This window comes from Eulemur rufifrons, chromosome 7 (genome assembly GCF_041146395.1).
Source record: "Eulemur rufifrons isolate Redbay chromosome 7, OSU_ERuf_1, whole genome shotgun sequence".
Classification (NCBI taxonomy): domain Eukaryota; kingdom Metazoa; phylum Chordata; class Mammalia; order Primates; family Lemuridae; genus Eulemur; species Eulemur rufifrons.
Genome location: NC_090989.1, coordinates 159,546,081 through 159,573,866, shown reverse-complemented (window position 1 = coordinate 159,573,866; position 27,786 = coordinate 159,546,081). Strand labels below are relative to the sequence as shown.

General features: G+C 43.4%; 1 protein-coding gene across 2 annotated transcripts in view; it reads left to right on the top strand.

The window, feature by feature from the left end:
- The window catches only part of ERC2 (ELKS/RAB6-interacting/CAST family member 2), an 887,395-nt gene extending 867,154 nt beyond the window's left edge, over positions 1–20,241 (top strand). For both annotated transcript variants that reach the window (XR_011233902.1, XM_069473718.1), the window contains one exon: positions 17,292–20,241. The gene's annotated coding sequence lies outside the window, so the exon portion shown is untranslated. The remainder of the gene's footprint in view (positions 1–17,291) is intronic.
- The last annotated feature ends 7,545 nt before the right edge of the window (positions 20,242–27,786 follow it).

Sequence of the window (27,786 nt, the reverse complement as noted above, 5' to 3'; positions counted from 1 at the left end):
CATGACGGCCAGTTGAGATCAAGGCAACAGAAGGGGTTTGTGAACTGAATTCTTACAAGGCTTTCTCTACCCTCTCCTCTTCCCCCCCCCCCACTACTCACCCCCACGTCTAGAACTGGCGAGTGGCAACACTTCTGCTATACTGCACACAACTCCATGAGAGAATGATCATTATATCAGCTAATATTTACTGAGGCCTTATCACTGTCAGGCCGTTCCATTAAGCACTAATATGTATGATCTACTCTAATTCTCTTAACACTTCTCTGGGGTAGATATTGTTACTATCTCCATCTCACAGCTGAGGCAGTAGAGTCCCACAAAAGTTCGATTTCTTGTTACGTTGCACAGCGAACCACAGGCTAAGACAGGATTGAACCCAGATTCGATTGGATTAAAGAGCCCAAGGTCTTCATTCATTCACTTACCCATTTATTAAGAGCCTCTTGGTGTCGGGCGCTGTGCTAGGCACCGAGTGGCTATGCTGGTGCTTCCTGACCCCTCGGGCCCAGTCCAGGCTAGAACTGGGGTGGCCGGGCACCTCTCCCTCCCAAAGGAGGTGTGGAGACATGTGTGCTCCTGCTAGCCCCTCCGTCCCATCCACATGTCAGCTGGTGTCCCTGGGAAGCGGATGCATTACCACTTCCAGCTGGGAACAGCTGATCCCATCAGCACCAAGGGAGGGCCTGAGGAAGCCCCACCCTCCAGCAGCACAAGCGCGGCCATTGTATGCCGAGCCTCCCTGCAGACCCTGGCCTGGGACCTGTCCCCTCCGAGCATCCCGAGCTGCTGCCTGCCAGAGCCTACTGTTTGAGACTTCTGTCCCTCCTAGCCCATCTTCAGGGGTTTCCTCAGGACAAGGTGACTTCATGGTCTAAGGACCACACGGATTGAAATCTCTGAAAAAACCTGTTGGGGCTTTCATACTGCAAACACAACTGTTGCCTGTGGACAAATATTGACTTTCAGTTCTAGCTCTCGCACAGATGGCCGCCCTTGGAAGAGCCCTGGCTCAGGCCTCTGCGCACAGGTTGCTTAACCAGCAAAGGGAGCCAGTGGCCAGGGGAGATGCTTCTTAGCTCCCAGATGGCCCTCTCCCAAAGGGACCCCTGCAGTCCCAGCATCCAGACAGCTCGGGGTTTCGGTGTTGTTGGGAGCAGTATGGCGCGACTCCACCATGACTCCTGCGTTAGCTTCCTGGGCATTGTAACAAAGTACCAAAAACTGGTGGCTTAAATAGTAGACGTTTATTCTCTTGTGGTTCTAGAGGCCAGAAACCCAAAATCAAGGTGCTGGCAGGGTCATGCTGCCCTTGAAGGCTCTAGGGGAGGATCATCCCTGCCTTCTCCTAGCTTCTGGTGGTTGTCGCTGGCAATCCTTGGCGTTCTTGGCTTGTCGATGCATCTCTCTAAGCTGCCTCTGTCACCCACGATGTTCTCCCTGTGTGTATTCTCTGCATCTCTGTGTCCACATTCTTCTCTTCTAAGTAGAAGAACCGATCTTCTACAAAGACCCAGTCACTGGATTAAGGCCTATCTTAATCCAGTATAACCTTGTCTTAATTTGATTACATCTGCAAAGACCCTATTTCCAAATAAGGTCACATTCACAGGTACTAGGGATTAGGACTTGTAGGTATCTTCTTAGGGGATACAGTTCAACTCACACTGCCCAGGGGGTTGTTCTTCCCTTAAGGAAAGGTGATATAGCTTCCAGCTGCCTCCACCCAGCCTCTGTGTTGTCCTGGAGGTGCCTTCCTAAGTCACACATCTGCCCAGGTCACTCCCCTTCCATGGTATCCCACTGCCCTAAGGGAAGCATCCAGTCTCCTTGGTGTAGCCGCAAAGTCCTGCATGGTGGGGCCTTGCTTGTCTCTCTGCCCTGGCTCTGCCGCCCCCCTTCCCATTCCGGGTACCGCTGTCCTTGGCACGTGCCATTCTCCGAGTCGGCCTTGCTCTGGCTCTATTTCATGCTTTGCCACATGTTGCTCTTCCACTCAGAAGGCTCCTTTCTTCCCTCTTCCACCGGGTAGCTCCTGCTCATCACCCCTCAGGTCTCAACCTGGAAGTCCTCTCCTATAGGGAGTCTTTGCCGACCCTCCCTGACGTAGTAGGTGCCTGCGGGCTTCCCTGGCCTGATTCTCCCTCCCGGCCACCCTCATTCACTTGCACATCACACTGTTTGGCAGTTGTCCTTTTATTCCTCATGGCCCTGACCTGCCTGGGGTGTCACCGATCAGGCTCTGTGTCCTGCTCCTCATCAAATCCCCAGGCCTAGCTCATAGCCCACCAGAATAAATCCCTGTTGAAGAATCAACTGACTGAATGATTACAGAAAGTAAACAGAAAGCAAAAATGATAGCATAGCCCAGCTGCCTTCCTAATTTGTGAAAATTAAAGGAGATTTTTCTGCCTTTCTGCTAATGACTACCTACCACCAAATTCAACCAGGGACAAATGCTCAGGGAAAGGATGTTTCCGAAACCATGGGTGTGCCAGGGTTTGGTCAGGACTGAGTGTTAACCAGGAGGGCAGTTCCTGGAGGAGCCTTGATTCGTTGTCAAGCATGTCCAGCCTTGGGCCATCCGTGCTGAAAGTCACCGCACTGTGCTACCTGTGGCCTTCTTTTGAGTTTCCAGTTCCATTTCAGTAAAAGTGGAAGACAACCAAAAAAGTGAGTAAACTCAGGTAATTTCTCCTGCTTTGGCACATGTAGCTCTTTTGCATGATTGAACACCTCGGCCCACTGAAGAATAAAAACTGTAATTCCTCTCTCTCTCTTTTTTTCATTGTGTTTAGCCAAAACAAGCTGTGAAAGAATGTAAAATATATCATTGTGTTGGCACTCGTTCACAAGTGAGTCAGTGAGCTTGCTCGCATTTACAACTAAAATTGGATTCTAACCTCCCAAAAATTTATGACAACTGCTCCTTCTTGTGGCTTAAATGTTGACATATAATTAATTTAGGATTTCTTCCCGAGGCTTCCTGTCCAGGTTTGTACCTGCCACAGAAATATCCTTGAAAGTTTATCTCACAGCTGGAGCCATGAAAAAAAAAACCCACTGAAGCTTTATAAAGCAGGGTGGGCTGTGCCAACAGGAAGAGCCCAAGAAAAAGTGTGAGGCTCCCAATGTGGCTGGCTGCCGAGGTGGCCCAGGTTGGAGGCATGGAACTTGCAGTCTGGGAGAAGCTTGGGCTCCTTCTGCCACTGTTTATTCCTGGCCCCTGCGATGTGCCCCCTTTTTACTCTGCACGCATCTTCGTGAGGATGATCTGGCCCATAGATAACCTGGGGACCAACACCCCAGGCTGGTGCTTTCTGCGCCCTGGATCAAGCCGGTCCTGATGCCTAGCTGTCTGCTCTGTGTGGGCTCACGTGGAGGGGGAATAATAAGTACTTGTAATTGAACTCCTGTTAGGTACCAGGCACTAGTCAGAAGCTTTGTAGGCAGGGTTCATTTAATTTTATCTTCTCAACCACCTAGAAAGATTAGAGTTATTATCTTCATTTTGGAGATAAGAAAACTGAGGCTCAGAGCGGGTAAGTGATTTTACCTGCAGTCACCCAAACTAGAAAGGGTTAGAATTAATAGATGATTCACAGGTAGGGAGCTCCTGTCTCATGCTCTCACATTTAGTGCTCACAGCAAGAACCAATTAGCCAGTCCAAAATGTCAGTAGTGCCGAGTTTGAAAATCACTGCTGTAAAAAGCCTTTAGGACTATTCCTGGCACATAGTAAGCGTTTGATAAATGTTTGTTATCGTCAATGGACTCTGCTCTCTCCTTAATCCACTTGAATCTTTATTGAGCACCCACTATGTGGCAGGGACACAAGAAACATCGCAGTGAGCAAGATGCACACAGCCCGTCCTCAGGAAGGCAGCCCGGGGTGCAGTCAGACATTAATCAAATCCTCACACAAATGCCTGACGCCAAATTTCCCGGAAGCAGGAGGGTGTTGGAGGAGAGAAGGGAGGGGTGCTAAGGGAGTGTTTGGCACAGGGATTTGACCAGGAACAGCAGTGAGAGAAGGCCCCCCTGAAGAGGTGACACTGAAGCTGTCATCTCTGGATAAGCAGAAGGCAGCCAGGTAAAGGGCGTTGGGGAAAGTGCCCAAGCAGGGAGAACTGTATATGCAAAAGCTCTGAAAAGGGACCCAGCTATGTGCCTCCTCCTGCAGTAGGAATCCCTGTTCACGGATTGGCACCGCCAGTTGGGAATTTCATACCCTTCTATATAGGGCTGCAACACCACTCGTGTAGCTAGATCTCAAAGAAGTTCTCTGCAGCAAAACTGAGGCTTCTGGTATACCGGTGGAACACGTGGAGGCTGCCAGAGGACTGTGGGGTCCTACTGTATTGGGCTCTGGCAGTGGCTTCCAACGTGCCCCCAGAAACCACTGGCATCATGCCTCAGGTGCCCACTTTATCGTGCTCCAGCTCCTGGGTCTCTGGCCCAGTTCTGCCCAAAGGCATGTCCCAGCCCTCAGTCCTGGATGCCAAGCCTGTCTTAGGAGAATTAAGTCCAACCCCTGCCTTCCAGGACTTTGGGATTTTAATAGGGAAACTTCCAGCCAGTTCATGTATTATGAAAATGCATTTTCTTCTCTTTAATCTTCAAAGTGACCAGCGACAAAAGCAGCACAGGAATTCCCTCTCAGGGTACCTCCACATCTAAGCTGGAAACATTTGTGATAGCTGGAAGCCCAGTAACAGATGGGAGTGTGGGTCCATCTGAGAGGCCCATTGTTAAGGCTCTCTCAGCCCCAGTGATGATTACAGGATTACAGAGTTCACTTCAATCCCTGAGTGGGAGCTGGAGATGGGAAACCGAGGGCTGCAGCCCCAACCCCTTGCGCTTCATGCAGACCTACAACGGCAGACTTTGGCATGGAATTTAAATGTAAATTCAAACCAGAGAGCTTGTCTGCTTTTTGGCATTGTATAAATGGTGACTGGCCCTGGATTCCCACTGAAATGACCTCTGCTTTCCTCAAACTCCTCATTCTTTGGAGGGAGATGTCATTATTTCCCTTTAAGGTGGTCCGTTGGGCAGTGGGCTTCCTAAGCAAATTCTGTACATGCATGTGTTTGCAGAGATGGATTGCAATTCTGGAGTTGGCTTGTTCTGTGTGTGTTTCTTAAAACCTACACCACGGAAAACACATACTAGGCACTCACTTGGGATCTACCATGATGGGACACATACTCAGACTTGAGGATCATGCTGCTTTTTGCTTTGGCAGACCCACCTAAAAGATCAGTGATACTGTAGACACTCCAAAAACCTTATTCTGTAGCACCCCAGCTGGTTCTCCTGCTGGCCAAGCAACCCGACCCAGCATGAAGAGATTATAGTGATGTCTTGTGTGGGAACCAGAATGGCAACCGTGATGCTAATGGCCTGGCCCAGGAAGGTGCCATTTTGTTCATACTTCAGTAAAAATTCCTGTGGGACAAAGTGGCTTTAGGTTAAATAGAAACCTCATGGAGGAGAAGGCAAGTCCCAACAATGCCAATGGATTCATGTCCAGTTTTCCCTGAGCCTTTCAAGATTACCTGTGAAAGGATAAGAGCAGGAAGGCAAGATTTCATGTAGGGGGTGGAGGAGTCGGAGTAACTCTGCAGCAGACATCCTGGTCATCAGTGGGGGAGGCTCTAATTTGAGGCAAGTCAATCCTCGGAGTTATACTTTCCCTGTAAATGCAGACCTTCCCTCAATAATCTTTTTAGCATCCCACTCTTTCCAAGACAGCTTGGACCCCAAAGCCCTCATGCAGCCAGAAGACATGTGAATATCCCATCAGTTTCATAGAAGCAATAGATTGGAATCCTCCAGATAATTCACTCAATTTCAGAATGATAAATGATCAATCATTGCATTCCTCCTAAATGAAATTAAGATGTTAAGATATATTGCTTGGGGCTTCTGGATGGGATTTCTGCAGTTGAATTTCCAACAGAAAATGTATTGCTTTGGAATTGCTGGGAAAGGGAGACATTCTGGATCTTTGTTACGGCAAAGCATTTGATAGTGGGGAAGAATGCTTTAGACATGTTAATTTTTTTCATATTTAAAAGTGATTAATCATCCCAAATACCATGAAGCTGGAAGGCCATAATGCAAACTTTTGAAGGGGAAGGAGGAGCACATGCCTTGATCTTCTAAAGTAGAGGCCTTTGAAGGAGGCTCTAGGTGAGCTTGTGTTGGGAAACAAAAATCACTGACTAAAAATCCATTTGAAAGTGCAGAGTCTGGGCAAAACCCTAGGAATGCATAGAAATTCAGAATTCCTTTTCAACAAGCACAGTGCAAAAAATAAGCCATTCTCTTGCAGTATGTGTATGTACACCACGGATTTTACATCCTTCCTGTCAGATCGAGTCAGGGTCCTAAGGTGCTCCTGTAGGCTGGGGATTCCATGTCCCAGTGTACCAGGGTCACACCACTGCCCCACCACCTCTTGCTGTGGGTGTGTAGCTGCCCTGCACCTGTTTCTCCAGCCATATTCTAGGTTAATAATAACAACCTGTAAGGACTGAATGCTATAAAACAAAAGTGTCCGTGCTTCGTCACTGTTGGCAGATCATTCTCATCTTTGGTACTTAGCATGATTTTAATTGATCAATCACACATTAGGTTTAATTATTTGTTAAATATAATGTCTGGCATGCTCACTAGATGTGCATTCCATGAAGTCAGAGTTGGTGGCTGTCTTGTGCAGCCACACGTCCTGAGCACTTAGCGTGGTTCCTGGTAAATGCTTAAAAAATTGTGGGATGGAAAAAGAACAGATGGAGGGAGGGAGAGCGGGGAGGGAGAAAGGAAGGAAGGATTCTTGTACTTTTCATAAACATAGCTTGAAGGCAATATGAAATCCAGACTGAATTTGCCTTTGTATCTCATTTAAGAACCCATTTCACTTTTAACTCTGCAGAACAAAACGTAGCATTTTTCCTGTTCCTTTATTTGCAGGTGGGTGAGGATTAGGGCTCAGAGACCTAGAATATCTTTAAAAGGCCTGACTTCGCCCAGCTGGTTGCTGGCTTGTGTTTATACACTTCCCTTTTCCCTTCCCGCCCCCCCCACCAAAAAGGCTCCCCTCCCCCAGAGGAGGCTATTTCCTTTTGTTGCAGGAAACTCTGATTTGGTGGTTGCTTAGAAAACACAAAGAAGTTTGCAGCAAGTTGAAATTAAAGTACAGTTAATCAAATGCAAAACTCCATTCAGCCCCTGTCTGCCAAAAATAAATAGTTTAAAAAATGAATTTCAGATCACTGACAATGATGACTGTGTTTATGGCAGTGGGGTTGCCTGTCTTCAGTCGGCCATCGTTGCAGGCCTGCACCCAGCATCGAGAAATTAAACAAAAACACATTGAACTTGCTGCATTAGCTGTTGCCACATCAGAACGCTAATGGGTTTAGTGACCACAACCGACCCAGGCCAGAGTGTGTCAACAGCCAAGGACCAACCTCAGTCACTGTGCTTTGCCCAAGTTGTTACAAGCTTAATTCTTCACAGCTTACTTTTCCTGCTGTTTTGGCCTCTCCCCGACCATGTCTTAAGGAGTGTCGAGGCCAGCCCAGCCTCAAATAGCAAGGCCACACCGGGCCCTGGCAAAAGGTCTGCAGAGCGGTTATATTAAGGCTCTTCCTTCTTTAGCTAGTCACTTCAGTTAAGAGTTCTAGAAATGGCCCAACCTGAAGCAAATGCAGAGAGTCTCTTGATTCACCACTCATCTGGAAGAGTGGAGTCTTCCTGCCTCTCTTCGCCTTCAAGAAAGCAGGCTGCATATCATCTGTACTCCAAGGTAGTTTCTTTGTCTCACAGCCAAGCCTTCAGCCCTGCCTGAAGAACAAAGTCAAGTATCTCCCATTTCTACACAGCTGAATGAAGCACCGGTAACAGGACCTTGGCGGTGAAGAGGTTAAATTGCTCAAAAGGCTAGGTCTGTGGTTTCCTGCCCACACTTGCTCTGGCCTAAGGCAGTGCTTGCTGTTTGGGGAGGGGGAAGGGAGGTCTCGCCTGGACCCAGGTGGCGGACAGGCAAACCATGTTATTAAGAAGCTGGGATCTCAAAACCTTGATCTTCAAACGAGACCCCTAATTAGTCACCAGCCCAAGAGTAAATGGCATTCCACCTCGGTGAGGCGGGAAGGGAGCCTTCAAATCCTGGAGACTAATTGCCATTATTGGCTCTATGAAGATCCTGTTGTAAACACTTGTCATCCGAGCCACTTCTGGTCGGTAAACTTGAGATATCAAATTGTTCCTTCATGTTTCAAATTCTCCAAAATGCCTCTTCGGCCCCGTTTTTCTGGGAGGGAGCATCTCTTTCCTAAACATCGCAGCGTACGTGGCACCCAGTTTAGGGAGGGGCCTCCCTGTGGCTTGTGTCTGCTATGGCCGGCTCATTCTAAAACTGAATTCTTTTCAATAAGGGATTTTTTTTTTAAAATGCTATCTCGAAAATAAACTTTAATTGTAGGCAAAAGGGATTTATCTTGAAGATAATGGGGCTTACCTTTTGGAGCACCTCAAGTACACAGACCTTTTCCAAAGCCCTAGGAGGGTCCTACTGATGTGTTCACAAGACCATATGTGTTTATCAAGTTTAAAGCAGTCAATTATTTGTGTATTCTTTTTCTTAAAGTGGGCTCCCGAATTGTTTTAAACATCGGGCCACGCAAAACCAAGATGTGCTCCACAATCCTCAGGGTGTGTTTCTTACCTTTTACACGGTTATGTTCTTATTGCTTCTGGAGATAAGTGTTTACTTACTCCCTGTTCTTAGACTTCTTGCTTTCTTGATCCTGTTTGGCATTTATAAAGGGAAGGGTAGACTTCTCCAGGCCATGTGCAGGGTGCTAGGTTTTGTCTAAATTTACTCTTACCTGGGAGAATGTTTCAAGAGCTTGAGACCAAGAGGTCCTGGATCCATGCCCTCCAAGGGCAGCCTAGATAATATCAAACTCAGATGGCCGGCGAGTCCGGACTAAAGAGATCTGGGAGTTTGTTCCAATGCCTCAGAACTACTGGGATTCTGTTATCTGTACACTTCCATGGCGCTATGTCAGAGTGAGAGAAAGAGGAGAAAGAAAGTAGTAAGTGCTTTCTGAAGGTTCCTGAGAAAGTGTGAATTTTCTATTCACCTTTAAGACTGACTTTCAGCAAGCATCAGTGGGCCCTGAGAGGGCATATTCCGCTTGAACACCCACAGCCAGCTGTGCTGCAGAGCCGAACGTCATGTAATGTCAAATAGCCCCTTTCTCCTGAAGCTGAGCTTCAGACCTGTTTCTTCAGCAAGCTAAGGAGTCGCTATTACTCAGCAACAATTCCTTTGTGTGAACAGTTTAGGATAGGACAGGGGAGTGGGAGTTCCAAAACACAAGGCTTAGGCTATTTGCTCACAGGATTCCATTGTCTCTGTGATGAAAGAGATGGTTTCCCCTGTGCAGGGAACCTAATAACCTCAGGCAGCCAGGAGCGCACAGAGGTACTGGCCCTACCCAAGCGGGGTTCTCTGGGATGACTTAGGCTTCCCCCCTCTCTCCAGAGTGCGGGTTTCGTGGGTGTTGAATCAGCCCTCATCTCCGATGTCATTAGCAGCACCCCCGAAGATGCCCAAAGCATTATTTTAACCTGTATGTTTCCCCGATTGGAGATATTAGAAATTGTATGCCAAACTTTGGGTTATTTTAACTAGTTCAGAAAAGAAAGACTAACATCAGTTTTGACAACAAACAAAACCAGTTTTTGTTCTATCAGTTATGTTTAAAAGATTCCAATTTCAAACTAAACACAATGTGTGGTTATTCTGTCAGCGATTTATATAGCCACCAGGGCGCCACAGTTACACACTGCATACATCATTGTATTTTTAAAATGTACTTAATGAACTTTTTTTTTCTTTTCTAGTAACTACTTCATTGCCTTAAATGAATGCATTCCAATAGAATTTGTAACAAATGACCACTTTGTGTTTGCATTAATGCCAAACACGTTTAACAAATTTTTAACAAGGAACCCTGGCAAAATGCCAAACTCCTAGAGGGACACTGAAGGAATGCTATAAATTTAAACTAGATTTTACCTTTTCACATAGCTCAGCAAGTGTCTTAGGTGTCTTGCTATCTTAGGATTGTAGCGTTTCTATTTTATGTCAGATAAGTTGTACATTTTCATTATTTTTATGACTTAGGTTGTACCTATTTCCAGAGGACTTTTAAATCTATGCGGCTATGTCTGAAACAATATGAAAGCAGCTTAGAAATTGATCTCTATTTCTGCAAAATTGTTCATATCTTATATAGGTTGGTAGATGCATATATGCATATACCGTTTCATATGTACCAACATATCACTCTTTAATACAGCACAGTCAACCAAGTATATACAAAAGCAGCCAATTAGGCCAATGGTTCCCAACTAGGGGCAATTTTGGCCCCCCAGGGATATTTGCAATGTCCAGAAATGTTTTTTGATTGTCATTACCGGGAGAAGGGCAGTGCTACTGGCATCTAATGCGGAGCGGCCAGGGATGCTGCTAAACATCCTACAATGCACAGGACAGTCTCCTGGGCTCAGAATTGTCCAGCTGCACATGTCTGTAGTGCTGAGACAGAGAAATCTTGCAGTAGGGTGACAAAGGCCTTTGGCTATGGGTAGTCTCTCAGGTTAAAGAAGGTATTCTTTTAAGAAAAAATTACAACCAAACACATTTGTATTCAAGCAATGTTTTAAAAATTACATGGAGTACCTAACGTTTATGTTGCGCGGCAGATTTCTGATTTTTACTTTCGTGGTCTTGTGCCCTTGAAAAAAGGCCTAAAATGTAGACTAGGGTGGTGCTGTGGCTGGCCATTGGCTAGAGCTGTGGTCCCCAAGCCCGGGCCTCGAACCAGGCAGTATCACTGCCTGAGCTCTGCCTCCCCTCCACCGTGGGTGGAAACATTGTCTTCTATGAAACTTAGGAAGGGGTGGGGGCACACAGCAAGAGGTGAGCAGGAGCAGCAGCGGGCAAGTGCTTCATCTGTGTTTGTAGCCGCTGCTCCGCATCTCTCCCATCACCTCCTGAGCTCCCTGCCCCCTGTCCTCCGCCACATGGAAAAATTGTCTTCCATGAAACTGGTCCCTGGTACCAAAAAGGTTGGGGACTGTTGGGCTAGAGTATGTGCGTATGGGCAAGATCAACGGCACATGCCAAGTGCTGCCCACCGGGCCAGTGTCGGACATGGGGAGTGGTCTCCCAGGCAAGGCTAGTGGGAAGCAGAGTGAGCATGTCCATGAGATAGTTTTAGGTGTTTCATGGATGAGCAGTTTTATTTTAGTAGCTATGCATTTATTATAATGTATATTAGACAAATATTAGCTCCCTTGTAGTATTAAAATAAATCTTTCTTTAAAAACGGAATTTACATAAGATTTTAGAGAATGTTTTTAAAAGAAAAATATGAATTAAATGTTACAGATATTGTGAAGAGATTACAAAAATGGGAAAGTTAGGACACAAAAGACTGAGGTTTAGGAAATCCTAGCCTCATTGTCAGGGAAGGGGCTCTGCAGGAAGGTGGGGAATTTGACCAAAAGGGTTCAGTTCTGCTAGGCTTCCGTTTCCTCATCTGCATAAGGGGCTGTAAACCTACCGGCTCAGTATCAGGGTGCCGTCAAGCTTGTTTGAAATCATCCATGCAAAAGCACAGAGGGCGGTGGCAGGTCGCATGCACCAAATGTTAGCTGTTAATATAATAATTCTGACCACAATAATAATGACAAAAATAAATCCTAAGGAGACATGGACTTATATGCTGCCATTTTGATGACCACATCACATACGCATCTGAATCCCTTCATTTAAAACACTGTGGGCGAGTTACACCCGGCCCCAGCAAGCTCTGTCATCCTAAGGCCGTTTGCAATTCTGAGCACAGGGCTGGCTGGGCCCACCCCAGTCCCCCCACCCCCAGCCCTTTGGGCTCTGAAGTGTTACATTTTATTGCCCTGTGGAGCTGTAGGAGTCCACTCTCAAGGTAAAATGTTGCTCTCCACTCATATTTTTGAATTATGGTTTCAAGGTGGTTGCTCCTATCAAGAAAATTAAATGATTTAACATAATTTGTTGCCACTTTGATCACAACAATAATAAATAAATCTTCATGAGGAAAACGGGAAACCCATTCCACCCCGTTTTAAAAGATGTTAAGTAATAACACAGATGTAGTTATAGATTTTTTTTTTTTAAGCAGAAACGACTCTATTGGGTTTTCCCGTGAGCAGAGCCTCGCAGTGGAGCAGTTCTGCAGGATGTGAGCTGCCCCCAGAAGAGCGGCTCTTCTCCTCAGACCCTGGTTAATTAGTCTATCAGGGGCTCGCCTTTTATGTGGGCACCATGTGCAATGTGTTAGGGGCATCCAAAGCCGCTGTGAATGGGTGTCTGTTTTTGTACCTGGGGGCACACTGCACACATTTGGAAAGCACATGGAGCGCAATGGACATTAACCCAGATGTCAAAAATAGCCTGCGTTTTACTACTGTTATTAAACAGTTTCCCCTTTAACCCCTCCGTGTTTACCAAAGACCCCTTTCTCCCAGCCTGTTTCTGCAAATCACTACTGAAAGGGCAGGAGAAGAAAGCCATAATCGGGCAGGTGTCTTTATTCCAAAGAAAAACAGTCTGAAGGAATATTTGCGAGACACCACACGTTTATAGCCTGCTCTCCCTGGGGCGCTTGTCCCGGGGCAGACTCTTAACTGCTATGCTCAGTTGCCCACCCGCCCCCTCGCACACCCCGCAGCCCTGAGCCAAGTCGAAAGCAGACATCCCACCCAACACTGATTTTTTTTTTCCCCACAAAGGAAATAGCTTCATATTTTAGTATGATACTAGTTATACATTCTTTGGTTTAAAAAATCAAAAAAGTACAAAAAAAAAATTCTAAAAGAGAAACTTAAACACCAGCCAGAGATAAATATTAATTATATCCTGGTATATGCACTTGCAAATGTTTATGTGTGCAATGTGTGGGTTGATGCACAAATGAGATTGAACTAGACATATAAAATGGTAATCTGCTTTTTTCACTGAAAAGCTGCGAATGTTTCCCTATTAAAAAAAAAATAGAGATCTATATCGTAATTGTCATCAGTCACTTAATAGATCTTAAGCATCCCTATCACAGCTCCCTGTTCATTTGCTTCATGGCACAGACTTTAAAATTCACATTCATTTATTGATTTGTGTATCTATTTGTTGTCTGTCTTCCTCTTGAGAATACAGGCTTCATGAAGGCATAGATCTTGTCTGTTTTTCTCACTATTTTATCCCTGGCACCTGACACAGAGAGGGGATTTTGCATAACAAATCACCTCAAATTTATTATCTCCTAGTTTTGTGGATAGGTTGGAAGTCCAGATGGGCTCAACTGGGCTCCCTGCTTAGGATCTCATAAAGCCAAAGTCAAAGTAGACTTTGCTGGACTTTAATCTGCAGGCTCTGGGCAAGCATCCATTCAGGTTCTTTGTAGAAGTCAGGTCCCTGTGGCTGTAGGACTGAGTCCCTGTTTCCTTGCTGGCTGTCAGCTGGGGGCCACTCTCACATCCTAAAGGACGCTCTCAGGTCCTTGCCCTGTGGCTCCCTCCGGCTCAGCACAGTAAATCCCTAACCTATTTCAACTTTCTCCTGCTATATAGCAGGAGAAAAGTCTCTGCTATTAAAGGGCTCCTGTCATTAAATTAGATCTATTCAGATAATCCCCCTTCAGGCTAATTTAAAGTCAACGGATTAGTAACCTTAATTACATCTGTAAGGTAACATAATCATGGTTTGATACATTCCCGGTCCTAGCACCAGGGATTAGGGTAGGAAGTATTGGGGTGGGTATTTTTCAGATTCTCTCTAGTCTAATATCTGTGGAGTGAATGAGTGAATCAGCCTGTTTCAGGCCCTGTACAAAGCACAGGGAATGCTAAGTGAGCAAGGCTGGCCTCCCCATCCTCACAGAGTTTATAGTCTAGACCATGGCTGTCCAGTATAAATATAATGTAAGCTACAGCTAGAACTTTTAGTTTATTTTACTACTAGCCACATTTTTAAAAGTAATAAGAAATAGGTGAAATTAATGGCAATATATTTTATTTGATCCAATATATCCAAAATATCATTTTAACATAGTCAGTATAAAAAATTGTTAACTGAGATAGTTGACATTCTTCACATTAAATCTCCAAAATCTTGTGTGCATTTTACGCATATAGCACATCTCAATTTGGACTGGCAACATTTCGAGTGCTCAGTGGCCACGTATGGCCAGTGGTTACCACATTGGACAGTACGGGTCTAGACAATTCACCAGAAGGGACCCTGCAGTGTGTGAGAGACTTCCCACTCTGTATCATGCCTGGGAGGGTCAGGAAAGGCTTCCTGGGAAAATGTGACATCTAAGCTGAGATTGAAGAATACATGGGGCTGGATCAGATCAAGAGTTGGTGTACTGCATGTCAGACAGAAAGACGTGTTTGTAAGAGTAGGACTGCAGAGGCAAGTTCAGCATAGGTGGGACATAAAGAGCGGAATGTCGGGTTAAGTGTAGAGCTGGAGAGCGAGGGGCCGGAGGGGGCCTCCCCCAGGGCCAGGAGTCCCTCATCCTGCATCCTGAAGGCAATGGGACTGTAAACAGGGTTGTTTATGGGGGTTGTAAGCAGTAAACGGGATGCACCAGAAGTGGATGGCACCATTGAAATAGCACTGTCGGCTGCTCCGGTGGGGATTAGGGTTGGGTGCTGCAAGTGAGGATGCGAGAAGGGTTAGGGCTGCTGTGACCATTCATGTGAGGAAGGGCTGGCCAGGGATCATCTCACAGTGGGTGGCAGCCTAGATTGCCTCATTGCTGGAAGGCAGGATTCCTTTTTAATTTTTTTTAAAGCATATACTTGTTTGCCCCTCAAGGAGGGATCATTTGCATTTCTAACTGCTGGCTGTGTCATTTGAGGTTTGGTTGTTTCTTTTTCTTTCCCCCCCACCTCAAACCCATTTAGGCCTCTTGGTGAATAGATTGTTTGATTGCAGGAGTGGCAACACTTTTTGAGAGTTCTCTTGTCTGCAGCATAAACCTTACCCAAAAGCTGTGCACTGCAAGTGTGAGGCACTGTATTCTGCTTTGTGACCTGTAACCCAGCTGGAAATCTTTCTCACAACTGAATAAATGATTGTTCTTTGCTACTTTATCTTGGAAAAACATCAAGGACATCGGACATTCGCTGTAATTATTTTTCACTCCTTTCTTCATCTGTAAAAAATGACCTGTATATTTTAATACTGCTTTGGGTTTCTCTTTACTTTTTAATTATGTGGCCTTTTAATATATTGGTCAGCCCTTTAAAAGGATGATTAAGAAATGCTTAATGCACAAAAGAATTAGAGCTATGCACAGCTCATGAAACAGAAAGCGTGCTCTGACTTACAATTTTCATACAAAGTTTGCAGAGATTTTATGTGCCAGAATGAGTAATATGATCTGCTCTAGGAACTCCCTAACTTTCTGGCTCTGCAAAAGTCATTTTTTTTTTTCTTTGCCCCGATTCAAATTTCTTAACCAAAAGGGTTACACCAAACTCCTCAGAGTATGAATTAGCAGAGTTCATCCAAGCCACATATTTCATTTGCACTACTTAACGATGGCTTGAAATAGCTACCTACCTGTGCAGACACTGGGATCTTTGGCTCTCATTCGTTGGTGTGACTCAAGAAACGCCGTGTATCAACCACCAAACCAGACACCTCAGGCTATATATAAAAAGTGGCTTGCGTGTGCTTGAGTGTGTGTACGTATTTGATCTTTTCCCTCCCTGCTGTACTCCCCAGATAGCTGCACTGTTGTGCCTAGAAACCCTGAGGCACTCAAAGGCCGTATGTGGATGATAATGGTAGAATCACACAACGGTGAGCGTCAACCGGGAAGAAAGTCATCAGTTGAAGCAGTGATGTGGGATGGTCCCCTCTTCTCACCCATTGCACTGTTTCTTCCCAGGCTGCAGTTGCATCTACACACGGGGCCCCCCACTGGGACAGTGAGAAAACTTGGGGCACTTCTGGAAACCTGTTCGCTGGGGCATGAAATGTGCAAACGGCTGACTGTTGCATCTATGTTTAGCATTAAGCATATGCACAAGCATTTCGATGTGAGGATGAAAGCCAACTTTGCTTCCATCTGCTCTATTTAAGGAGGTGCCAATATTCTTTTAAAAATTTTTTTATTGTGGTAAAATATGCATAACGTAAAATTTACTATTTTTACCTTTCAGAATACGTTTTGGTGGCATTAAGTACCTTCCTAGGGTTGTAAAACCATTCTCACTATTCATTTCTAAAACTTTTCATTGCCCCAAGCAGAAACTTTGGACCCATTGTTAAATAACTCCCCATTCTACCTTCCCCTCAGCCCCTGGGAACCTCTAATCTATTATCTGCATCTATAGATTTGTTCTGGATATTTCGTATAAGTGGAATCATGCAGTCTTTGTCTTCTTTTGTCTGGTTTATTCACTTTCCATGGTGGCTTCAAGGTTCATCCGTGTTGTGGCACGCATCAGAACTTCATTCTTTTTAGGGCTTAACAGTACTCCATTGTCTATATATACCACATTTTGTTTATCCAGTCATCTGTTGACGGGCACTTTTGGCCAATTGTGAATAATGGTGCTATGGATATTTGTGTACAAGTATTTGTTTGAGTCCCTGTTTTCATTTTTTAGGGTATATACCTAGGATTGAAATTGCTGGGTCCAGTATTCTTTTAAATTGTTGCTCTTAGATGGTTTTTAAATGAATGCTAAGTTTTCTGCTGTCTCGATCATCTTTAATTCTCTACCTAATATAATAAAGTCAAATTAAAAAATAATTTTAAAACTATAGTCATGGTAGAAAAGTATGGAGAGAAAAAACTGACACATAATCTGATTACATGGAAATAAATCATGGAATATTTTGGCGTATTTCCCTTTGATTTCTTTTCATATATCGAGAGACGTTTATAGATAGACGAGACATATCTGGAAAAAGGCGTCTTCTCATATGCTCTTGCAGGACATAATTAACTTTCTGTTCACTTTGTCCTTCCTCTGTGCATCTCCTCATTGTCCCCTCCCGACTCCCACCCAATCCCAATCAATGAGAGTGGTGGCGTGAGGCCGGTGCAGGGGTAAGGAGTGGGAGGGCTTCTGCCAGGATGATCTCAGATAGTGTTGCCAGCTTCTCTACCTGCTAAATTATGTGCTTTTTTTTGTTGCAGCTATCAGAAGGGCTGAATAAAGAGAAAATGCAGCTCTGCAGCAATATTCTGATAATCTATTGCAGTGCGGCTCACATCACTGTCCACCACCACCTGGAGCAGCTCATCAGCGCTGAAGGGGAGTTTTCACTTTCATTACTGAGCAGGATTCTGTTCTACTTGATATTTCCTTCATCACCTCCTGTCATTCCTCATGGATTCAGATATGTTGGAAGGGAAGAATGCAGAGGAGGAGAAAAATGACAGATCTTCCATTTTTGTTGGGATTTGGGCATTCAAAATGTGATCATCTTTCCTGAATGTCACTATGGGATAACATTTTATTTATGTTACTTAAGTATCATTGGATAAATTCGAACTCCATGGGATTTTAACTATGGATTCAGCTTCTGTTGGGCAACTAGCCTCATCTCCAGTTCTTCTGCTGGTTCAGTCTTAGTGGTCATTCCGAAAGCATTAGATTATCAAAAAGTGTCAGTTTGCTGTGAGTGAGTGGTGTTGGCAGTGTTTGTGTACCACGATGCATGGAGCGTTTGACAAAGAAACCAAAACACCAAAACTTGTGAGCCTTTACCCTCCTCTATTTCTTTAAGCTGCTGTTTGAAGAACCGCATTTTGATGGTGTAAGCAGTAGTTACCTCTGGGCCAGGTTGGAAATGAAATCAATTTTTTAAACCACTAATACTTGCCAAGAAATCGCCTTATGAGAACATGGTGTGTGTCTCTGACAATGCATGGCACATCTAACTTAATCATTCATAATTTTATCTACCCTGGTCATGTACTGGGGAGTGGCAAAAGCCTGAGGCACCTGCATATCTTTGTTCCACGTGTTCCATACATTCCCACAGCCCGGATGTGACCGAGCCTCAGACTCTTACCATTCCCATACATGCAGGTCTCCATGAAGAAGCTGGGACTCATTCACATTTCAAAATCCAAATGCTGTGCAAACAGTGTAAGCTTAGATCTTCTGTAAATGAAGGGTCATTTCTCATTTTTTTTAAATGTCTGCAACATGGATTCCAAAGCATTTTCAGCATCAAACATGAAAACATTGATGAATGAGGAACAATCACAAAAGCTGTGTATCTGTATATAGCTCTACACAACATGTATGTGGATACAGAGTCATTATTTAAAGCACATGCCAGGGAAAGAGACCAAATTTTGAGGTCTTTTACATACAGTGACATGGTACTAAGGAGAATTAAACTCCTACTGCTTCTTCGGAATATTAAAAAAAAATTTAAAGTTGTTATAACTTCATAAAACTCACAACTGAGTCTGGCAAACACGTGCAACTCTCGTATTGATTCATTTTCTTGTCAATGGAAGAAACTCTTCCATGTGTATGCAAGTGGGAGATGAAAACCTGCATTTTTAAAGGACAAACAGTGAATTTAAGCATGAGTGGCCTTAATAAATATAGTTGTCTTTCTTTGCTGCTGTGGAAAGGATTCTAAACATATATTCCTGAAGTCTTGCATTGAATTTAGTTATTATTACTTTTTAAAATGTTGGTGCAATTAACTCTGTACCTCTCTCGTGAGCCATAGAGATATTTAAAAGACAGATACCTTATTTGTTGAGGAAGATGAAACTGTCTCTGAGTTGCACCATTCATTCTTGGTGCATTAGGAGTAGTACATTCAAGCAGGTTTCTTGCTTCTGGCTTTGTTCTTGTCGTCAGTAAGTATAACGAACTATGTAAAGCTTACGTGTTGCATAAACAATCCAAATACATTCATGTTTTAAAAGTTTGTCCTTTAACTATCTAAGGGATCTAGGTCTTGGTTGGAGAAGTGAGCAGAGTTCTTTGCAAGCTCATTTAGCACATTTTGACACAACATCCCGCTGAAAGCACAGGCCATAAATGCATCCCATGAACAGTTTGGATGTCCTCAAAGGGGTGGTCCTCACTGCCTCCTAAACCAGGTCCTGACCTGAACTCTGGAACTGAATACTTGAAGTAGGAAGTAGGAAATCCAGTAGGGAAAATAGGGTCCTTGAAACAGAAAAAATAACCAACCATGTATAGTTAGCTGTTTCTACATATGTGCCAATTTTGTCACAGCTATTGTTTGGGGGATCATTTTTTGCCCTGCTTTTGTTGGTTGAAAGTATGATTGAGCTTACCTTTATGGGGGCACATGGTTTGGTCCCTTAAAAATTAAATTCTATCTAACATAGCATCTTTTTCCATTTTATGTGATATTCTCTGATGTTTAGGGGTTACCAAAAAAATATCCCTTTTCACCTATTAAAAATAGTCTTTGGGTTTACAACAAACACTGTGATGTTGAGAGGATATTTCCTTTGCGCAAACTTTAGCAGGTTTCCTTCTAATCATAATGTAGTTGAAAAAAAAGTTCAGGCTAACATTTAGGAGAAGTTGGTCTTATTTTGTGCAAAAGCAGGCTTGTACTTTATACCCCATTTGATTTTGATGTACAGTCTCAATTTTGTATTTAATGATTTTTGTGTATCCAGTATGCACGTTAACAGCGTGTCAACTTTCATTTGAAAGTGGGTTTCAATTTACTTTTTAAACAGTGTTTATGACGAGACCTCCAATGTGTTGACATAAGCTCTATCTGCGATGTTTTTGTGTAGAGTGGCGATTGAATGCTGCCGGGGGTCAGTGTATCTAATTCCCCAAGACCCTCGTTTGATAGTGCTTCTTGTAACATTTCTTCAAGTGAGTGGCATGTGGGTTGTGATATTGACCATGTGATTATGGACATCGATATGAAAAAAAATAAATAAAACTAAGGAACCCTTGAAACTACCAGTGGGCATGTATTAGCCAGTCATTGTAACCTCGTGTCTAGTAGAAGAACAATGTACATGGTATGTACAGTTCATAAATTTGTTATCATGTGTATGAGAAGTACTTTGTGCTGACCGCCTTATTTATATTCATCAAATAAACCTTGTTTCTTTCTGACGTGAGTTCATTCTATCTGCAATAAATGCTCCAGTTGTGGTGGTTTCTAATATTTTGGGGGTCATGGATGCATCCCTATGGACTTGAAGAAAAAAGGGAAGTTCCTGGCTCACTTAACTGGAAAAGCCAAGACATAAATCTTTCTTTATGTATGGCTGGACCTAGAGATTGAATTTGGGAAATTCAAGTCATTGGTGGTGTCTCCCTTCTTCTTTCTCTCCCTTGTTCCCTTCCCATTTTACTTTTCTCTCTTTCTCTGTGGTTCTCTTCCCCTTTCTCCATTTCCTTTTGTCTCTCTCTCTCTCTCTCTCTCTCTTCCTCCCTCTCTCCCTTTTTTTTTCTTTTCCCTTCCTCCTCCTCTCCCTGTTTTCCTCTGCACTTTCCACTGAGTTGGCTCTACTCTCTGCTGAGCTCTCTCTACTTGGTGGCAAAGGTGGATCCCAGAAGCTCTGAGTATTTCTGGTTTTTAAAGGAGAGACCCCCTCTCTCCCAGCATCCACATCTGGCCCCTAAAGGGACACTTATTGGTTCTTTTTTGGATTGTGCATCCAATTACCTTTTCCAAGGAAGTAGAGAGGTTGAGGTCATGTGAGTGACAGCCTCGTTGGTCATGGGAAGGGCAGCTTCCAATAGGGAAAAATTGAGTCTATTCTGGAAGAGAGAGACAAGAGAGCTGGGCAAGTGAAAATAGTAGTTAGCCCTGCCACCACTTGGGTGCACACACAATGGTCCTCGCGAGGGCTCCCCAGCCTTCGCAGCCTACCTGTGGCTCACAAGGAAGAGCCTCTTTGCTAGAGATCCTTTCTGAGTCTACAAAACCAGCTCCTGGTTCTCTTAAAGGTTTGAATTATATTCCAGGGGATGAATTTCCAATTCTTACCATGATTAAAATCAATGAGTGCTTGTCAGAGATAGAAAGTATTAACATGTGAGATGTCATGTAATCCAACACCCTCATTTTATCAGTTGGGGAAACTGAGGCCCAGTCAAGTGACTGATCCAAACATACATGGTAAGTTCATGGCAATCCAAGAGCTCTGGAACAGGAATATGTGCCCCTGAATGCTTTTTGGGAAGGAGAGGAAGGGACAAATCTCCCTCCAGCTAACCCTTGACAACATGGAGGAAATACCATGCAGTTTCTGTGATTTATGGCTTCAAAGTCACCGGGTGTGAAATACCCTCACAGTCAGGTACTTTTGGAGGACCTGAAAAATTGTTTTCACTTTTTATTCTAGTGCCTGTTTGTAGAAAGAGAACTTTTGTTGCACAAGAATTTCGTACATCACAGAACTTCCTAAGCAGTGGCTTGCATTCAGGCCTGGTTATGTAAACCCAGCTGGCCAGATGGAACCTAGGCTGCTTTTATTTCTTTTCTTTTCTTTTCTTTTTCCTTTTCTTTTCTTCTTTTCTTTTCTTTTTTCTTTTCTTTGTAGAGACAGAGTCTTGCTCTGTTGCCCTGGCTGGAACTCCTGAGCTCAAGCCATCCTCCTGCCTCAGTCTCCCAAGTAGCTGGGACTACAGGTGCGTGTCACCATGCCTGGCTAATTTTTAATTTTTTATATAGACAGTCTTGCTATGTTTCTCAGGCTGGTCTCAAACTGCTGGCCTCAAGGGATCCTCCCACCTCTGGCTCCCAAAGGGCTGGAATTACAGGCATGAGCCACTGCACCTGGCCAACCTCTGCTTCTTTACCCACAAACCAGTCTTTTTGGTGAGAAAGGTAGCAACCCACACACTGCTGACTCAAACTGCAGGTTAACCTGTACCTTTAGTTCCACTAAAGCATATAGACTTAATTTTAGTACACTTGAGGTTTTGACCTTAAAAATATATCCTGGCTGCTTCTAGTGTCTGTAAACTGCTTTTACAAAAGATTGGAGAGACATTCTAATTCTTAGAATTTCTGATGCATAATAATATGATTATCTTATTATTCACAGATAATAAATCGCTGAACATTACCAAGCATTTGCTAGGACCCAGGCCGTGGTGCTAAGGACATCTCTGCATTGCTTCTGTTTATTCGTGACAACAGTTCCACGAGGTAGGTTCTGTCATGAGCCACATTTTACAGTGGAGGAAATGGAGGCCCACAGAGATGACCAGAAACAGCATGAAATTATAGAGCACTTATTTGGTGCCAGCATTGTGCTAAATGCTGTGCTTACATGAGCTCATTTATTCTCACAGTAATCCCATGAGGCAGGAACTATCATTATCCTCACTCTACAGACAAGGAAAACGGGGCCCAGGGAGCTTGCATGCCTCACTCGGGGGCCCCCAGATAGTAAGTGGTGGAGCCCCTCTGCTTAGGGGATGTGTTGGGCCCCAGGTCAGACAGGTGACACATGAGAGGCTGCGATTTGAATGTCACTTGTGTCCACCTGGCAGCATGTCCCTATTTGCGTTTGGTCTCCAGCACGGGCACACAGCTTACAGGGCCTGCTAGAACTGGTGGTTTCATCACTGACTGGCCCGTATTATAAGAGAATGGACTGCCACACTGTCAGGCTGTGTATCCCAATGGCAATCAAGCCACACGTGAAAAGGGAGCCTAGATGAAGCTTACTGCATTGGATCTAACCCTGCGACCCATGGGATTCTTGTATTTCTTCTAAGCCCGCAGTTTCTGGGCATCAGTATTTCTGACCTCCTTAGTTGCTCAAATAAGATATTCAGGGGAACATATCAAGCAATAGATTTGAGAAGAAAAGCTCTTCAGAAGGAATCACTGCTCCCAGCCACCACATGTTCAGATCTCACATAATACCAGGTGAAAGCAGATATATAATACAAAAGGGGACATACTCCGTGATTCTGTTCATACAAAGCTCAGAAAAAGACAAAATTAATCTATAGGGCTAGGAGTCGAGATTCTTAACCTAGGAATTAGTTACATGGTCACATTAAGTTTGTGAAAAATCCATCAAGAGATATGGTCTGATTTGTATACTTTTCTGTATGTTGTATTTCATTTGAAAGGTTTACCCTAAAAAAACGTTTAATGCCATTAAGCTTTAATTCAGTTTCAAATCACAGAAGTTAGAAAACTAAGGCCTGTGGAAGAAATTTGGCTTCAGGTATTTCTTGTTTGGCCAGAACAGTGTCTTAAAATTTTTTGACAGAGCAGTAAAGGTAAGTGTGGAGTCTGGGAGCTTGGGGAAGGGTTAGATATGCTTGCCATTTCTCTGTTGTCCCCACGTCCCCCTAAAATGTTACACCTGGCCAACTTCACCCCATTGTGTGCCCTGCCTGACCTCTGAATGTATTTGCATTTATAACCCCTGTTGAAATCCTGACTCCAAAATATGCCAAACAAGTAACCCAAGGCTGGTCACTCAGTCTCTCTGTGTTTGTTTCCTCATTCTGCAGTTATAATACAGTCCCAGAAGGTTCAGGATTTTTTTTTTTTTTTTAACAAGGATCAAATGGTCATTCAACACAATGCCAGCCACGTTAGATACTGAGCAAATGGAAGTGATTAGTGCCATTATCAGCCGTACCAATATCATAAATAATGAAAATATTTAACGAAATGAGACTGACTATTGCTTGCTGCCTCCCGGCGATTCTCTCACAAGAACTGCTGCCGAGCTGGTCCTTGTTCAGATCCGTTTGCCACGTCAGGGTTTTTCTCGACCACGTTTAATAACCAGTTTCCAGATCTGGATATTGGGGGCTGTAAATTTCCCTGGTTACTGTTGCCAATGACAGGGAAGGAAAGACTTGTGTAATTACCACTTGTACTTCCACAAAACACATGAACTCAAGTCGAGAGCAAGGGTTTTGGACAATAAAACACCAGATTTTAAAAATTCAGGAAAGACCTGCCCAACCTGTATGATAAGGAATGTGTGTCTGGTTAGAAAAACAGAAGAAGGTCTAGTGGTGTGACATAAGCACTACTGGAAGCCTTGGGTTTGGATAGGACCATTTCCTCTTTCTCACCAAAATGCTGCATATTCACACATCTGTAAGGTGAATTAAGGTGTTAGGATTAGCCATGGGTTGGTTGGGAATCAGTACCTTTGCCTGTGGCCAAAATCCATGGCTTTGGTTTTTAATGCTCCTTTTGTAACGTAGTTGCCTTTCTTAGTTGATTTTATGGCATGATGCTGTTCAACATCTTTCAAACAAGGTAGCTTAGTGGCTTCTATGGAAATATCCCAAGCAACATACTAGGACTGTTGGAAATATTAATACACCATAACTCCATTTGGAGATACTCAAGCTAGACCTTTGTAAGGTGTTAAATTTGGGCCCCAAACCCTAGTTGATTATGCTCTGGTTTCTGAGCATAATGTTTTCAGTTTACAAAAAAGGAGATGCAAGTAGGTTGCGGGGAAGGAATTGTCTTGCCTTTGGATTCCTTCAAAATGTTTGATTTTTAGGAAGAAGAAAATTGATAAGCTTTTATTTTTATTTTTTTCCCTTGTAGGGTCAGTGCGTTAGCAAGATATCATTCCTGCAGTAGGTTTGGTGTTTCTGGAAGAAGCTGACCACATCGGAACAGGACCAAAGGGGTGGAGAACAGGTTGAGCAGACTGAGCAGTGATATGGGACAAAACTGGAATTTCTTAGGGCAACCAGTCCCAAATCTCCTATTCTTCCAGAAATTATGAAGTCACGGGAAAAGAATTTCTCCAAGAGTCTGATTTGGCTTCTCAAAGAAACTGAAATTCAATAAATCCAAAAGTGGCCACTGTGAATTCTTAAAGAACAAGCTCATAGCATGACATGTGGCCATTTGTAAAAGTGTGGATGTCCTCCCACCAAGTTAATGAAATAGGGCCTTATTTTCCTTCTGAGAATAAAAGTTTCACTGAAATCTTACTTTGCCCCAAACCAGTCAAAATAGATAACAGAGTAGTTGATTTTAAATCATCAAAGACTGAAGTAGGCAGAAAAGAACAAAAATTTGCTCCAAATATTTGGAGGGGCAGGGCCTTTTGCAAAACTGGATGAGAGAGATCATTAGCAGAATTTTCTCCAGTAGACGAATTTTCTGTGCATATGCCCTTGGAATTGTTAGCTCAAAGCATAGATTTCTCCTGGCTCACCTGGAGGTCTTCTCTTTTCCTAACCTATGACTTTAGATCATGCAGCTTCACCTACTGTCAAAAGTATACAGCTGAAAAAAGTAAAGAGTATTTGACTAAAGAGTGACGGTGAGCTCAAAGGTGAGTAATTGGATTCCAGATTTTGTACAATTGAAAGAGAGCTTATGTTCATGTTTTCTCAGTCTCAACATCAGAGAAATTGCAAGATGCTCCCTAAATCTTTTTATGTTCTACAAATTATCTAAAGAAAAGAACACACAAGCAGGACTTCTTAGTAGAACAATCCTCCCTTTATCCTCCAAAACTGTGTTCGTAGGTATGGTTAAATGTAACAGAGCTAGGTAAAATGGATACCACATTTGGAGCAAGGAACAAGGAGCTTTATTTTTTTTCAGCCAGCACTTTGGAAAAATCTAATGTTGGTTTGGACATTGATATTAAACCAATGCATATAAATCTACCCAGATGCAGCTGCAGAAATTTCATTTAAGGCCAGTTGTTTCATGCTAAGGGCATATAACTGGATATTGGCACATGGTGGTGGCTAGCCAATCAGTTTGTGCATTTGTTTGGAATTTCAGAAGATAATTGTTTCATTCCCAGGTCTGTCTGTGGCTCACCATTTGACCTCGGACTAATTGCTTAATCTCTCTTGGCTTCAGATTTTCTATCTTGAAAATGAGAATAATAATAACTTCCAACTACCTATCTCATCCGGGTATTGAGTGGATTAATGGGGTCATGTTTGTAAAGTCCTGGAAAATTCTCAAGTGAGAAAACGTTCCACCTCCTCTGCGATTCTGGTTGGTAATGTTTTAGGGCCATAGGTGGGTAGGGCTGCCTTTAATGGAGGCATTATTACAGACGAATGTTCTCTGCTTCCTTATAACCAAGGAATGGCCCCTTCTGAAAGCAGAGCTTTTCTTTGCTATGAAATCTCTAATTCTCTTTGTTGGTGCAACAATCTGGAACTCCTGTGGTAAACCAAGCTTTCTCTTCTGTCTAAACACAACGTGGAGCTCTGAGGAAGTAACTACGATTTCATGGCCACAGGGAATTAACTCAGTAATTCATAGACTTTTGGGGTCAAACAGACATGAGTTGAGCCCTGTCTCTGCCACTTCCTGGCTGGGTGACCCTGAGCAAATCGCTCAACATTCCTGTACTACCTTTATACTTAGCACAATGTCCAACACATGAAAAGCTGTCGGGAAATATTATCCACTTGAATAGTATGTGTCATGGTAACTGCATTTATTCTCTAGTGACATGAAGAATTATAATGAATACTTGTCCTTAGTTAACCAAAACTTAACTCACTAGAGCTTGTGCTTAACCAGAACCTAGCACAGCCATCCATTCTTAATAACTTCATTTTGTGAGCACTTTGGATTTAGGACAATGGCAAATCAAAAGGAGACAACTTTGTGTCAGGGATTTATGCAAATTTCCGGAGTACATTTTTCCGTCATCACTGATTTAGCCCAATCTCCTGCCTTTCCAGCTGCAACACTGCAGAGCAGCTCCGAAGAGTGACATTGACTAAGAACAAACTACATGTCAAGCATTATGCTAAACACTGAATATATCATCTCATTTTGTAGTCACAACAGCTCAGTGAAGTGGGTACTATTAGTGATCTCCTTTACAGAAGGGGAAACCAAAGTTTGGTGACTTTAAGTCATTTATGCAGTGCCACATGTTTACTAGATAGAGAAACTGGGTTTTAATCCTCACTGTGGCTCTGGCGTTCTGTCCTAACCCAGTGCTGTCTGATAGAAAATGATGCATGCCATGGATGTAATTTAACATTTGCTAGTAGTCATATTTTTTAAGAAAGGAAAAAGAAGCAGGAGAAATTAATTTCAATAATATATTTCCTTTCATATATCCAAAATATTATCATTTCAACACATAATCAATATAAAAATTGTTAATGAGATATTTTACAATCTTGCTTTTGGTGCCATCTTTGAAAGCTAGTTTGCATTTTACACTTATAGCCCATCTAAATGTGAACTAGTCACACATTTCCAGTGCTCAACAGCCGTGTGTGCTTCAGGACCATTGTACTGGATAATGTAGCTCTGACCCCTGTATCATTTTTGAAGATTGTGGCAACTGGGTTTACCAGACTCTATTTACTGGGGAAAACATGACTAGATTTTCCACATTCAACAAAAATAATAAAAAGAGGATGTTTAGATATGTAGTAGGAGTTTAACATGTTAATGTTTACATTCTGGAGTTACCAATTTACTCTCTAAAGATAGCTCTTTCCTAGAACATGCTGCTATTGAGCTTTTACTTTGTCATATGTGCTATGTACATTTATACAAGTTTTTGCCTATAATAATTGAATGAATGAGTGAATATATTCACCACCGTGAGGGAAGAAGATCTGTCAGGCAGGGAAGATGTAGAAGCTCCAAAAGGGCAGGAATTTTCTCTAATTTTTGCACAGCTCTGTAGCCCTGCCTGG